This window comes from Suncus etruscus, chromosome 20, assembly GCF_024139225.1.
Source record: "Suncus etruscus isolate mSunEtr1 chromosome 20, mSunEtr1.pri.cur, whole genome shotgun sequence".
Taxonomy (NCBI): domain Eukaryota; kingdom Metazoa; phylum Chordata; class Mammalia; order Eulipotyphla; family Soricidae; genus Suncus; species Suncus etruscus.
Genome location: NC_064867.1, coordinates 24068522 through 24082914, shown reverse-complemented (window position 1 = coordinate 24082914; position 14393 = coordinate 24068522). Strand labels below are relative to the sequence as shown.

Here is a 14393-nt window from a genome sequence, read left to right as displayed (position 1 = left end):
TATTTGGCAGCACAGACATATGCATCCCAAGTCATGGATGCTCACAATTTCAATTTTGCTGAAAAGTGAAGAGTGGAAGAACACAAGTAGCTTTACAGGAACTCGCATCACTCATGCCAAAGATTTTCTGCCTGTTTCCCTACAGACAAAGCAGTGATTTGAATGGAAGCCAAGAATTCCTGCTCATGAGGGAAAGGAAAAAAAAAAAAACCTCACTGACTTGTACTCCCAATTTATTCTCTTTCAATTCCTGTACCCAATCTATTAGGTAACTGCACCACATTCCAACTTCCATTGGCCTCATGTCCAGGCAGCCAAAAACCAAAGAAATACCAGCCTAGCAGTTTGACAGATAAATGTAACCAGATTATGATGATGCCCAGGAACTGGGACCAGAATTGCTCTGGAGGCGGATCAGAAACCCCACAGAAAGCAAAAGAGAACTCAGAGCTCTTGTGAGGTTAGAGTGATTTCATTGAGGTTAGCAGACCTCCAAAAAGTCCCGACCAGCTTGTTGCTTAATTCCTCTGTGAACTTTGGTGCCATCTGGGCTCACTTGAACTTCACTGGGAATCAGAGGTACAAATGAAGAATCCGCTGCACCCAAGTGGGGTGCGGTGGTAGGCCCTCCCCACTGACCCCGAGGTCACTCACATGACGCCTTCCTGGCAGAGCCCTGTTTATCCTAAAATGACACACGATGGCAAAGACTGGAAGATGCCTGCGCCTGACTGCCAGCCCAGCATCTGAAAACAGCTGTACCAATTACAAGAAGAGACTGCCGTGGATGCCAGGGCAGCCGAAGACAGGGACACGTGCCAGAAAAAAAATTTTAATACTTTTTGTTGGTTTTTAAGCCCCCTAACAGGCAGAAGACTCGTTGACACCATGGTGCACCACCTAGCATGCTAGTATACTGTGCAGGAGAGAGAGAGCTAGCAGCAGTAGGGCACGCGACCGCCCACCAGGGTTTAGAACCTTTTGGCCTGCACTGGGTTTTTATGTCCAAGAGCAGCAATTTCTAGGTGAAGGGTGTGTGTGTGTGTGTGTGTGTGTGTGTGTGTGTGTGTGTGTGTGTGTGTGTGTGTGTGTGTGTGTGTGTGTTTGGGTTAGGGCTGCAAGTGGGTTAGGGCTGCAAGCAGGGGAGTTTGTGTTGTGTTGTGTTGTGTGTGTATGTGTGTATGTGTGTGTGTGTATGTGTGTTTGAGTTAGGGCTGCAAGCAGGGGAGTTTGTGTTGTGTTGTGTGTGTGTGTGTGTTTGGGTTAGGGCTGCAAGCAGGGGAGTTTGTGTTGTGTTGTGTGTGTGTGTGTGTGTGTGTGTGTGTGTGTGTGTGTGTGTTTGGGTTAGGGCTGCAAGTGGGTTAGGGCTGCAAGCAGGGGGGAGGGGAAAAGCCAAGGAAACCCCCTTAGGAAAAGGGAGATGCTGGTGTTTGTTTTATTCCCTTCCAGTTCCTCTCTGCCTCCCCAGGAGTCTCTGGGCCCTCCATCAGCTGCGATGATGCTTCCTGGGTCTGCTCCCACCCATTCGGCCTCGGTGCCCTGCACCCCGGGGAGGAAACAGCCCACCTCCTGGGGGAGCATGAAGAGGGGTAGTGCACAGGCTAGCCCAGCGCACCAGCACCCCAAGAAACCCAGACCCCAAACCAGAGCCAGATCCTGCCTCTTCCCCGGATCAGGGCGGGGATCTCCACAGCGGCGTCCTGAACCCACCTGTAGCCTACAAGCTCCCCCTCTGCTTCTTCCCTAGGAGCCCCAGAGCCTGCAGCTCGCAAGTCCCCCCAAATCCCATGCATCCTTCAGAGCGCTCCAGGAATATATACACACACATAAATATAGTATAGAATATATATTACATAACATTTATTCTATATAATAAATATATATTTGTTTTATATAGTCATTTAATTTATGCATTTATATTTATTATATATTTATTTTATATATTATTATATATTTACTTATTATGCATATATATTTATTTTACATATCTATATCTATTTATTTATATATTTTTTCTTTTCAAAAAAGTTGCCCCAACACTGCAGAGGTCCCCCCAAAAAAGACCAACCTGCCCCGGGCGGGACGGTGAAGCCCTAAGAAAAAAAATGGGGGGCTCTGCCTGGTAACCCCCCCAGCACCCTTTTAAAGCACCCCCCAAGGTTTTTTCCTGCAACTAGCAGGAAAACACCCCCACCGATGGAGCGCCCATGTGCTCCCTCCCGTACCTGCTGGCACCCCTGAGCTCCTCCGCCGACCGACCGACCGACTTACCCTTTTGGGGGTTCTCGGCAAGGGCTCCCCAAGACAGAGACCAGACGAGGAGAGATGAGGCGAGAAGGCGAGCACTGTCCCGGGAGGAAAGTTTGTGCCATGCAGCGTGGGTGCTGGAGCCAGGGGGGTGCCGGGGGGTCGGTCCTTCCAGCAGCGGGTGCACCTACCGTCCGTCTGTCTGTCTGTCTGTCCGCCTGTCCGTCCCTGGGCGGCCGCGCTCCCGTGCGCTGCGCCCTGCGCCCTGCGCCCCGCGCGCTCCGGCTCCTTCTCCAGCCCCGCCGCGCCCCCGCCAACGCCGCGCGTCCGCCCGCTAGCTACACTTCCTCTTCCTCTGAACTCATGTGCCAAATATGCTGCGCTGCAATCTTCGGGCCCCCCCCTCCCTGACAGCCGCCGAGCCAGCCAGCCAGCCAGCCAGCCTGCCTCTGAGCCCGCCCCCCGAGCCCCGCGCCCCACCACCTGCGCCCTGAGCGCGCGCGACCTCTCCACTCCATCCCCATCCCACCCCAACTCGCCTCCCTGAACCCCACCCTCACCCAAGATCCCTCTGCTATCTTGAGCTATTTATCCTCCAAAATCTTCTGCAAGGGTGGTTGGTTGGTTGGTTGGTTAACTGGTTGGTTGGTTGGTTGGTTGGTTGGTTGGTTGGTTGGTTGGTTGGTTGGTTGGTTGGAAGGTACTGGGTGTCATGCGGGGTGGGGTTCTCCATTCCACAGGTGGACCCAGCCTGAGTCAGTCCTTGGTGATGCCAACGTTATTGGGGGGAACAACAACAAGTGGGGCTCTGGAGGCTTAAGGGGACGGGAATAAAGCTCATATCTCTAGTTCATTCACTTGGGGGGTCCAGAGGTTTTGGAGAAGCCCCACCCCAACCTCCTGTCCTGGAACTTTAGATTGATCAGGAAGAAAGTTCTAGGATGAAAAGTAGTCTAAATCTGTTGGGGCCAGATAAGTGGCGCAGTGGTAGGGTGTTTGCCTTGCATATGACCCCCCCCCCAATATGGTCCCATATGGTCCCCCCAAGCTAGGAGCGATTTCCGAATTCATAGCCAGGAGTAAACTCCTGACCGGGTGTGGCCCAAAAAAATCATAAAAAGAAAGAAAAGGAAAGAAGGAAGGAAGGAAGGAAGGAAGGAAGGAAGGAAGGAAGGAAGGAAGGAAGGAAGGAAGGAAGGAAGGAAGGAAGGAAGGAAGGAAGGAAGGAAGGAAGGAAGGAAAAACTAATTTGGGATCTATTCATAAAACGAAGGTGGGAGGCTGGGAGCTGGATTCTAAGAGATTTATCTGGAATTACTTTTGTGTTTGTTGGTTCTTGAGTCACAGACAGTGGTGCCCAGGACTTAACTAACTCCTTGCTCTGAGTTCAGAGCTCACTTCTGGCAGGGAAGCATATATAGATTCCAGGGATCGAACCCTGACCAAATACGTGCACACTGTCACTGGAGAGGGAGGCAGGAGCCACTATTTAAGCTTAATGTTTCAGTGTAGGGATTAAGAGCTGAAAGGCTAGCACCAAAGCCTGGGGATTGGCCTCCTGACCTCCATGCTAGCTCTCCTGGGACTGGGTTAGGTATGGACTGGGCTGCTTGGGGTCTACTCTTTATAGGTTAAACAGCTCTGGTCTCTCGGGGTTTCTATGTGAAATGCTCTACAACTTAGCGAATATCATTGTTGTTAATAATGAGACCTGGAACAAGGCTGCTAAAGAAACCTAATTACCCACAAGTTCTAGCCTGGCAAAGAGGGGGTCGAAGGCTTTGGGGCCTACAGGCTAAAAGGCTGGGTTCAATCCCAACAGTGTTCTAGTGAGATTCTTCTGGTACCAATAAGACCCTTCGGCCCCCAGAGGGGAAGAAAATGCTATTCTGTTTAGGGGATTCCTTCTTATTAAAACAGCTTTGCAGAGATTTGCTCCACTTTTGTCTTTTTCCAAAGCAGTGTCAGTTCTATGTTCCCTCCCCACATTCGAACCTTCTTGGTTTGGGTTTTTACTGCTTTTCCTTGCTATGCTACCTCTGGTTAAGCCTTCCAACTCATCCCTCCACTCTGATAGCTTGCCCCCACCCAACCTAGCTTGGGAAAAGAACCCTAATAAGACTAGGAGAGGACCCACTAGAAGAGGTGTCTAGTGTGCCCCAAAGTGTTTTAAACCTATGATGCCTTAATGCTTAGCAGCATAGAGTTCCAACAAAGGAGGGCCTAAATGAAATGCACTCCTCTCTGCTTCTGATATTGGAGAAAGGATAATACATATAGAAGTTAACCATATAACTCGAAATGACAAAGTTCTTAGAAACAGAAGGCAAGGAGCTCATAACTTGGTTGTGAATGAGGAAGGAAGGTGATTGCTTTTCAACAAATCATTTCCACTCTATAAAATGTTTTGCAAATAATTTCTTCTTTTAACACCAGGTCCTGGGGGTTAATAAGTTATTCTGATTGTTTCCATTCTTCTCCTGCTCCACACATCTCAGACCACGCTGTATCCATGTGTTATGTATCGGTTTGCTCATTTGGACCTAATTTATTTTTTAGACTTTTCTAGAATTCTGACCTTTCTTCTGAGATATTCTTATGTTTGGACCATAATATTTGTTCAGTAAACATTTATGGATGAAATAGATGAACATTAGCATCCGGCTCTTTTCGGGCTCATTGTAACCTACATTGAACAATTAACTAGAATATTCTGATCCTCTCACCTGGGAGAGCCAATCAGAAGCCAACATTGGGTTCATTTATGTTGTGTGGAGGTCAACCTCAATTTTCCACTTGGCTGCCATAGACTGACCAGCCAGGGGATAGACCCTGGGCAGCGGGTCTCACCTCTAACTGACCTCTCCTACCCAGCGTCAACCCCAAGATGCTGGAACTATATCCTGATGGGTTACCTTGGCAACCTCACAATGTCATCTGTTAGAATGTCCTAGGGCGGCAGCTTTTAATTCTATCACAGCGGTCTCTTCGGGGGTCATGTAATAGTGCTGTTTTTCCTCTACTCACACTTCTTCCCCCTATGATTTAACACTAAGTACTCAGGAAGGGAGTCGAACACGGGGGAAACCAACCTATTACAGCACGACAGGTCAAAGATGACCCCGGGACTGGGATCTCGAGCACTCAAGAGTCGATGAAATGCAGCCCCCCCAAGTTAATAGGGTAAGCCAGTTCCCTTACACCCCCTGTGGAAAAGGAGAAGAGTTAAGCCAGCCTAGGCAAGCGTAAGAAGCAGCTGTGGCCAGATTGTACCATTCTTGTCAAAGCTCAGTTAAAAGAACCCCCTGCTGGAGCAATTCGCTCTCAAGGTCTCTCAGCAGCATCACCCGGAGTGATTAAGGCCCTGGGTACCAGCAGCCCCAGCAATTTTGCTTTGTCCCAGGCACACTGAGGCTTGGCTCCCAGGAAAACCCCACCCAGCTAACTTCCTACTCCACCCAACTGCTCTCACAGTCGCCTAAACCCTGCAATTTCACTACACACACACTGCTCCCTGCTCCTGGTGTAGCTATAGACATCCCAGGTCCTCTTATTTTGTCAAGATTGACAGCAAACTTAGGACAGAACAGGTGTAAAACTGTAGAAACTGGAGGAGATAGTCACCTTAAACAGTTATTCTAGGGCCCGGAGAGATAGCACAGTGGCGTTTGCCTTGCAAGCAGCCGATTCAGAACCTAAGGTGGTTGGTTCGAATCCCGGTGTCCCATATGGTCCCCCGTGCCTGCCAGGAGCTATTTCTGAGCAGACAGCCAGGAGTAACCCCTGAGCATCGCCGGGTGTGACCCAAAAACCAAAAAAAAACAAAAAAACAAAAAAAACCCAGTTATTCTAGAAAGCCAAATAGCCTTTCAGGGCAGAAAGAAAAGTCAACTCCTGTGGGCTTCTACATACAAGAATCAACCTGCTTTCTCATCCCAGAGAATATTTTAAGCGGGTTTGCAGCCAACTGTGAGGTCGTAGTTCAGTCTACTCCTAGGATCTCACTGACTACCATAAACAGGGACCATCACTTATTACTATAAGAGGGGACTGGGTCTGGAGTTCTGTGGCTGTATTTGTGCCCTTTGTTCAATGTGACATCTAAGTCCCACAAGACACTCCTTGTCACACTGCAGCAGGGCATACCTTCGCCTGTGCCCAAACATGCCCCCATTGAACCCTGCAGGATATGAGTGTGAACTGGAAGGGGGGGTGCAAATGAGTGCCGGAGACTATACCCCTATATGCATTGATCAGCCACAGCGGGGACCATTTGGTCCAAAGTGGAGTCAAAAAACACTGTAAATGCCACTCTCAGACATCTCCCATTGGTGAAATAGTGGATCACTACTAAGAATTCCCAGCTTTTTTTGTATGTCTGTGTGAGATTGTGTGTGCGCATGTGAGTATCAATGTACGTGTTCTGCTCCTATGTGTGTTCCACTCTTCCTTTGACTGCTGCATTCTAGTCTGTCAGACTGTGCAAGGGAGCAGGAGCCCTCCTGTGGCTGACAGAGAACTTGCTCTCGAGAGCAAAGAGGCATAGAACGCTGAATTTTCAGAGTAAAATGAGGCAGGAGCTACACAAACTCAGTCATGGGGATGCGTGTGTATAGTAGGGAGTGGGGGGCAAGATTATGGGGAGGGATTGGGGAACCATTCACATACACAAGTGTCCATTGAATTTTTTTTCCATGCCTATCTCTTAACTTGCATTTGGGAGCAAACTTTATGATCAGAGATGTAAATAGATCTCTATATGTGAGCATATAGAGGAAATTTCTATTCCACTGATGTTGGTCTAATTGGAGATTATAAGGGTTAGAGGTAGTATACAGGGTAAGGTGTTTGTTTTGCATGTAGCTAACCCTGTTTTGAACCCCTCGTACTGCTAATAAGTCCTGAGCACCACCAGGAGTGAGTCCTGAGCACAGAGGCAAGCATAAATCTTGAACACTGCAGGGTGTGTCCCCCTCCCCACCACTACCACAAATAAAATAAGACAAACAAACCACTCCATATACAGTGAAATATTTGCCACTATTCTGGCCCTTTTTCTCATACATACACTTTATTTTCACTAGCCCTTTTCCCATTTATGTATTTATTTTGGTTTTAGGGCCATGCTTAACAGTGCTTGGGATTTACGACTGATTCTGTGCCTTAGGGATCACTCTTGGAAGTATTTGGAAGACCATATGTGGTACCAGGGATCAAACCAGGTTCTGTTGTGTGCAAGGGAAGCACTTACCCCAATACTATCTATATGGCTCCTCCCTCATTGACTTTTGACAACTAAAGAAGACATAGTTTTCCACAAGAGAGACCATGACAATACCTGGACCCCCAAAAAGTCAAATTCCTGATTTGGGCTTGAAATTTCAAATCACGACTCAAAAAAAGAGAGAAATATATAGAAAATTGGAAAATCAGGTGGCACAATTTTCTCCTATTATATATCCTTTCCCATCTTTATTCACCCACTGTTACACAACACACATACACACATACACACATAAACACACACACACACACACACACCATTGCTTCCAAAAACATGTCTGTAGTTGAGCAGAAGAGGGGGAATCTAAATACATAGCAATTGATAATCCCTGGGAACTGTTTAGTCAGAAATGAAAGCTCTTTATTCTCCAATTCAGTGAGAATCATTTATTCATAACTCTTGCAACCCTGTGGACAAACATACAACTCTTGACACCTGTCCAGAGCAGCACTTTCTGACAGCAGTTGTCAGAAAAGAAGAAGCTGTTCATCCTTCCCATTTGCAAATGCTACCTTCAGTAGCAGCAGCACACAGCACAACTATTAGCTATGCAAAAAAAGACTCACTCTCTTCCCTAGGTTCAACATTTGCTTATTAGTCAGAATGTTTGCATGGTGTCAAACCCTGGACCTCCCAGAGTAAGGGGGGGAAGATCCAACATGAAAAGATGCTCCTATTTAGACCCCGCCTGAAGGGACTAACTTACAATCGCTCTTACAAGGCAAGATTATTGTGAACATCAAGGTTAGCCCCCATTTGTTTCTGGCCCTCCATGTTTAGTCCCATGGTCCAACTGTTCCTCCTGGATCCTTGTGTTGTGCTGAAGCTACAGGATGGCGACTGCTCTGTGATGTGTGCGCAAAAGACTGTGAAGTGTATTACTTTGAAAACTGCTTAATTGTTAGCAGACCTTCCAGGGCTTTTTCTTCCCTCAAGGAAGGCCTCTGGCAACACTCCCTCAGGTGGTTTCTCTGTTTAGAACTGTGAAAACCATGAGTACAGTGGAACCCTTTAACCTGCATTATTGTCACATGAATGAGAAATGACTTGTCTTTAAGCCATGAGATTACAAGTCAATTGTCTCTGCAATATCATATAGACTTCTTTTTTAATTAAGCATTTCTTTTTTTATTTTGGGGTCACAACCAATGAGGCTTATGCCTTAATCCTGGTTCTGCACTCAGGAATTACTCTTGGCAGTGCTTGAGGGCCCATATAGAATGCTGGGGATCTATATGGATTAGTTGCATTCAAGACAAGAACCCCACCCAATGTGCTATCTCTCTAGCCATCATATAAGCTATTTTATTTGTAATTTTTAAAATAAAACGTCACTATCATTGGTTTAATGTCTATTTAAAGTCTATAGCACTACACGCCAACCTGTGTATACGACTTGCCACACCTACCACCCAAATTTCAGAACCACTCCTTTCTTCACGTTGCCATCTCCCCTCATACGTTTCAGAGTTAAAGTTAGTTTTGTGAGTTAGTGTATTTGCTTTGGTTATTTTTCTTCCACATCTTAGGGGTACCATTCATTGTATTTGATTATATGATTTATGACACTTAACACAATCTCAAATTCTAGTCCATGCTATAATAAAGTCACAATTTCACTCTTTTTCAACTGCAGTAAGCCATGAACACTGCTGGTTAGGGCCCTTTTCCCTTCACTTGCCAAAAAAGCACCTCTTTGACATTTAGGACTGAGAGAAGGATTATTTTAGCTATATAGTGAAGTATCCAGAGACTTCAAAATCTTGACCTTTTGAGTTTCAAATGTCTAAAGGACCTCAAAACTTAGGGGGTGAAGGGTCTGGAAAGATATATGGAGTTTAAGATCTTTGACTTCCATACATCAGACCCGAGTTCAATCCCAAAACATAAATAATGAAATAATAAGATTTTAGGGAATATGTCAAGTGTTAGGCAGAAGTATCCCCAACTGCATAGAGTGCATTAACATAGCCTTTAGAGGAAGGAAGAAAGGTGCATGGAACAAGAGTGCATGAATACTGGAAAGAGTAAGTGGATGCAGGAAAAATGCAGAAGAAAATTGCATTTTATTCAGAAGGGCAGCAATTTCTATTCCAGCTTAACTTGAACCAACTCTCCTACAGAGAAAGAAACTTTAAAACAAATCTAAATATCATCTCTCTGTTGGGAGCAGAAAGTTATTTACCGAGGCAGAAATTGGGAGAGTCAACATAGAAAAAAAAGAAACATTTCTGAGTAGGGTTCTCATTTGTGTGTATTTTTTTCAATTGAGGGAACTCCCAATGAATGCACCACAGGCCTCTCCTGCCCTTAACATGGAGAGAACCCCAATTATACCTGCTAAGGAATTAGAGTTAGGGTGACTAGTTGCAGAATTTCATAAGCGTGAACCAGCCATGGAGAGCACTAAATTGAATTCCTTCCAGTTAAGTCTGTCATTGATCCCTGAACTATACCGCAAGTGGGATTCATTGAGAAGACTGAGTTTGAAATGTTAGTCATCGGTGTTAATTGCTAGCTAATATTTAGAACAAATTCTGTGTGCTAGAGACCCACAGTGGGTAGGGCACTTGCCTTGTACACAGTCAACCTTTGTTCCATCTGCAGCACCATATATGGTCCTTTGAGTACTGGCAGAAGTGATCTCAGCAGAGAGCCAGGAGTAAAACCTAAGGGCTTCTGGATGTGGCTATAAAAATAGAAATTCTAAAAGTTATATCTGAATTAAAATATATAATAGTGATGATATCACAGAAAATACGATTTGGTAGAACCCTAATATTAAAGGAACTTATAGCCTTTTCTTCAAAGTCCCCCAAGGTGTCCACAGCATGGTAGGTTTACATTGATGGGCCTAAGAAAGCTTCCAGTTTCCTTGGAACCATAATATACTATGGAAGAAATAGAATAACTTTGAGGAAAGCACACTTGATAAAGGGATATAAATAATCCCAGAACAGTTTCAGTAGTCAGTGAAAGTGCCAAAGCAGCAGTATCAAGGTGCCCTTGATTATTGAAGGAAGCAATGGTGAGTCTTTGAGACTAGGGTTTACAGGAACCCCGAACCAGATCAGTGGGCAAAAACACTGCACAGGACAGAAGGAAATGACATCAGGCAACCAGATGATAATGTATTGCCAATAGGTGTCACCTGGATGCAAATGGCACAGATTAGAAGAATTAAATCCTACTCGTGTTTTGATAAAAAAAAAAAAGTAAGCCCCCATGAATTTAGGGGTCTAAGAAAGAAAAGCTGGGGCCTAGAAAAACTGGGGCCACTCATGAATATCATTCAGACTCCAAGGGGTGAGTTATTGCTTCTCAAGAGAGTTGAACTAAAAATTTTTCTTTTCAAATAAAATGTTATATAAAGGGTTTTTTTCCAAGAATTTCTATGCAACTGCATTGCCATGAATTCCTCTCTCATAGCTCCAACTACATGAAGTCATTTTTACTACACTTGTCATTTTTCCTTTTCCCTGAATTACAAAATATGAGTGATGAAATAATGTGAAGAAAAGAACAAAGAAGGGAATGGTTTAATACCATTGAATTAGACTCTCAGCTTCAATCACAGAACAGGTGTTCTATAAACCTCCTTTTCTTACAGTTCTAGGGGTTGAGAGAGTCAAGGTCATGGAGCTCACAGAATTTGAGGATGGTAGAATCTGAGGAAGAACCTGGAACAGCCATCTTTTCTCTTTAATCTAGCTGAAGGGACAACGGAACACTCCAGACACTACACCACATCACCTCCCAGAAACCCCACCTCTTAATACTATCACCTTGGGAGTAAGAATTTAAAAATATGAATTCAAATATATTTATATTTAAGGTGATTCAACCCTTCAGATCACTGCGTCCTTCCTAAATGTCAGTGGCTGTAGGCCCACTTTCCTCCCTCTCATTGTCAGTGGGCTCTCAACTCAGGGAAAAGAGGGTTTTGGAATAGAGCTTGTAGTCAATCACCATGAAAGCCTTTTCTCTCTGCCCTGGGGTTTTCCAGGCCTAAGCACTGAGTCACACAGACAGCATCATGTTCAGGAAAAAGAACATGAGAGTCTTTTTAACACGCTTGACTCCCAATGTTGGCACCTGGTCCCCACTAGGCAACAGCTGGGTAGCAATAATCCAGATCCAAACATCTGCTTTCTTCACTAGGCATCAGCACCAAGCATCTTTGCTGATGCTATTATTAAAGAATTAACAATACTTCACAATGCTAGCCTTTCCTATATTGATTATTAAGTCAAACAGGCCAGGATGTTAGTGGTCAAGACACAAAATGGCAGTTTTGCGATCTCGTTTCTTCTCAAGGTGATTATACAAATTATCTCGGGCAGGGTAAATTGTTGTAAAGACAGCTCTGCTCTTGTATTTTCTCAGTTCCCAGCGACAACCTCCAACCAAAGTCTATAAGAAAATTTCTCTTGATATCATTGAAAGTATTCCAGCCAGAGTACTTTTGCTTATGAGAGAGACAGATTCTAGTTATTGTAAGTTTTTCATTTTGTGTATAAATGGGCACGGAAAGAGCTTGGGTCATAGTCAGCTGTGCTCAGGGCTAACTCCTGGCATTAAGTTCATGGAGTTATATTTGATGGTGTTCTGGAGACCATATATAGGACCTGGATTGAATCAATCATATTCAAGGTAAGTAATTTATCTGATATATCTCTCCAGCCCTAGTTACTGTAAGTTGTAAAGAAAATCAAAATAAAATTTTGTATAGCTCACAAGATCTATGGAATCTGGGTTTGTGCACTATTGCAAATCAAACATATTTTCCAAAGATGTCTGTAACACTCTCACCTGCCCTGTTTGTCCCTTCAGAACAGTGTCCTTCCCCCATCAAAGGGGGGGGGGGACTTCTAATTCTGTCTCCTTCATCTGTGTTGTATTCGATTGTGTGTAGATACCACCACTCATTGCACAGATTATTTAGGTTGCTTCCAATATGTTAGCCACTGCAATAAACACAGGTATCCATGTAGCTTTTTCAAATTAATGTTTTAGTGTTCTTTGAGTAGATTCTAAGAATAGAATTGTTAGATAATATGATAGTTTTATTTTTAATGATTTTCAAACGCTCCATCCTATTTCCATAGGAATTGGGCTACTATATTTTCCTAAAAGTGAATAACGTTTCCATTTCCTCTTTATCTCTCCCAACATTTTTTGTCTGGTATTTTTAAGTAGGCCTTTATCACTGGTGTGAGGTGGTAATTTTTTAATTTACATTTCCTTGACAGTAATACTGAATTTTTTATATATATATGCCAGTTAGTTATCATTATGTCTTCTTTAGTAAGTTTCAATTATTCTCCTCAGCATTTGGGGGAAATTGGTGTTAGGGCAACACTCGGCAGTGCTCAGAGGTGACTTCTGAATCTGTGCTCAAGGGTCACTCTTGGAAGTGTTCGGAAAATCATATCTGGTGCTGAGGGGATTAAATCAGGGACAATTTCTTGTAAGACAAACACCTTAACAAGTACTATCTTTCTAGCTCTCTCCTTAACATTTTTTTTTTGGCTTTTTAGGCACCCCTGTAATGCTCAGGGGTTACTCCTGGCTTTGCACTCAGAAATCATTCCTGGCAGGCTCGGGGGACCATAAGGGATGCCATAAACTGAACCTAGGTTCATCCTGGGTCTGTCATGAGCAAGGCAAAATGCCCTACCACTGTGCTATCTCTCCAGCCCTCTCCTCAACTTTTAATTGGTTTATTTCTATTGTTTTATTCTGTCAGTTTTTCATATATCTTGGATATTAACTCTCTATCATGATGATAGTGTGTAGGTATTTTCTCCTACTCTGTAGAATATTTTGTTTATTTTAATGATTGTATCTTGAGCTCTATGCAGAAGCTTCTTAGTTGGATGCAAATCCTGTATATATATATTTTTTTCTTTTGTTTCTTTGCCAATGAAATCAAATCCTGAAAGATACCAGTGGGACATTTTTATTTTAAACATGTTATTTGAGGGACAGGAATGTCACAGAGCCCCTGAATGTGGAAGGTCCTGGGTTAGATCTCTGGAATCACATGTCCTTTGCTTCCAGCACAGACAGGCTGAACACCATCCAGTTTATTCATACAATGTTTTATTAAGTAGGTTTAAATATGCAAGAGAATGCTTATAATACCTTTAAAACACACATACTTCATAGTTAAATAGAAAGGTCCATCAATCCTCAGATTGTTGGGAGACAGTCCTGTGCTCTTACTGGGACAATAAAAAAGTATTTGTGACTTTTTTGAGAACCATTGGTTTACCTCATCTTCAAGTTCCTATTTTTGGGCTCTCATTATGACACCTAGAAGAAAGTCTCATTAGCATGGGGCCAGTAAGGTGGTGCTAGAGGTAAGGTGTCTGCCTTGCAAGCACTAGCCAAGGAAGGACCACAGTTCAATCCCCTGGCGTCCCATATGGTCCCCCTAAGCCAGAGGTGATTTCTGAGTGCTTAGCCAGGAGTAACCCCTGAGCATTAAACGGGTGTGGTCAAAAAAAAAAAAAAAAAAAAAAGAAGACAGGTCATTAGCAATTTTACTTGAACAAAAACCAAGATACAGCAGCTGCTTTGGAATGTCCAAACCTTGACACCCAGGAATTTCCCAGAAAGTATTATTAATATTACAAGTAAAATATGCCCTGAATGAAATCTATATTTTCTTACTCATATGTCAGATCACAGAACAAGCAGAATATCCCCTACACTTGATACACATATCCCCTTCCTGGCTATGGAGGAGCATCAGTGACAACTCACACATGTTCATAGCCCATTTCCAGATTGTGAAAACCTGGAAAGTCACAGCTCTTCCAAGTGGGTTTGCCAACAGGACTATGAGCAGATGTTG

At 44.1% G+C, this 14393-nt stretch overlaps 1 protein-coding gene across 1 annotated transcript in view; it reads right to left on the bottom strand.

The window, feature by feature from the left end:
- Window positions 1-2433, bottom strand: part of RFTN1 (raftlin, lipid raft linker 1) — a 200297-nt gene extending 197864 nt beyond the window's left edge. The window contains exon 1 of the mRNA XM_049766141.1: window positions 2272-2433. The gene's annotated coding sequence lies outside the window, so the exon portion shown is untranslated. The remainder of the gene's footprint in view (window positions 1-2271) is intronic.
- Between the last annotated feature and the right edge of the window lie 11960 nt (window positions 2434-14393).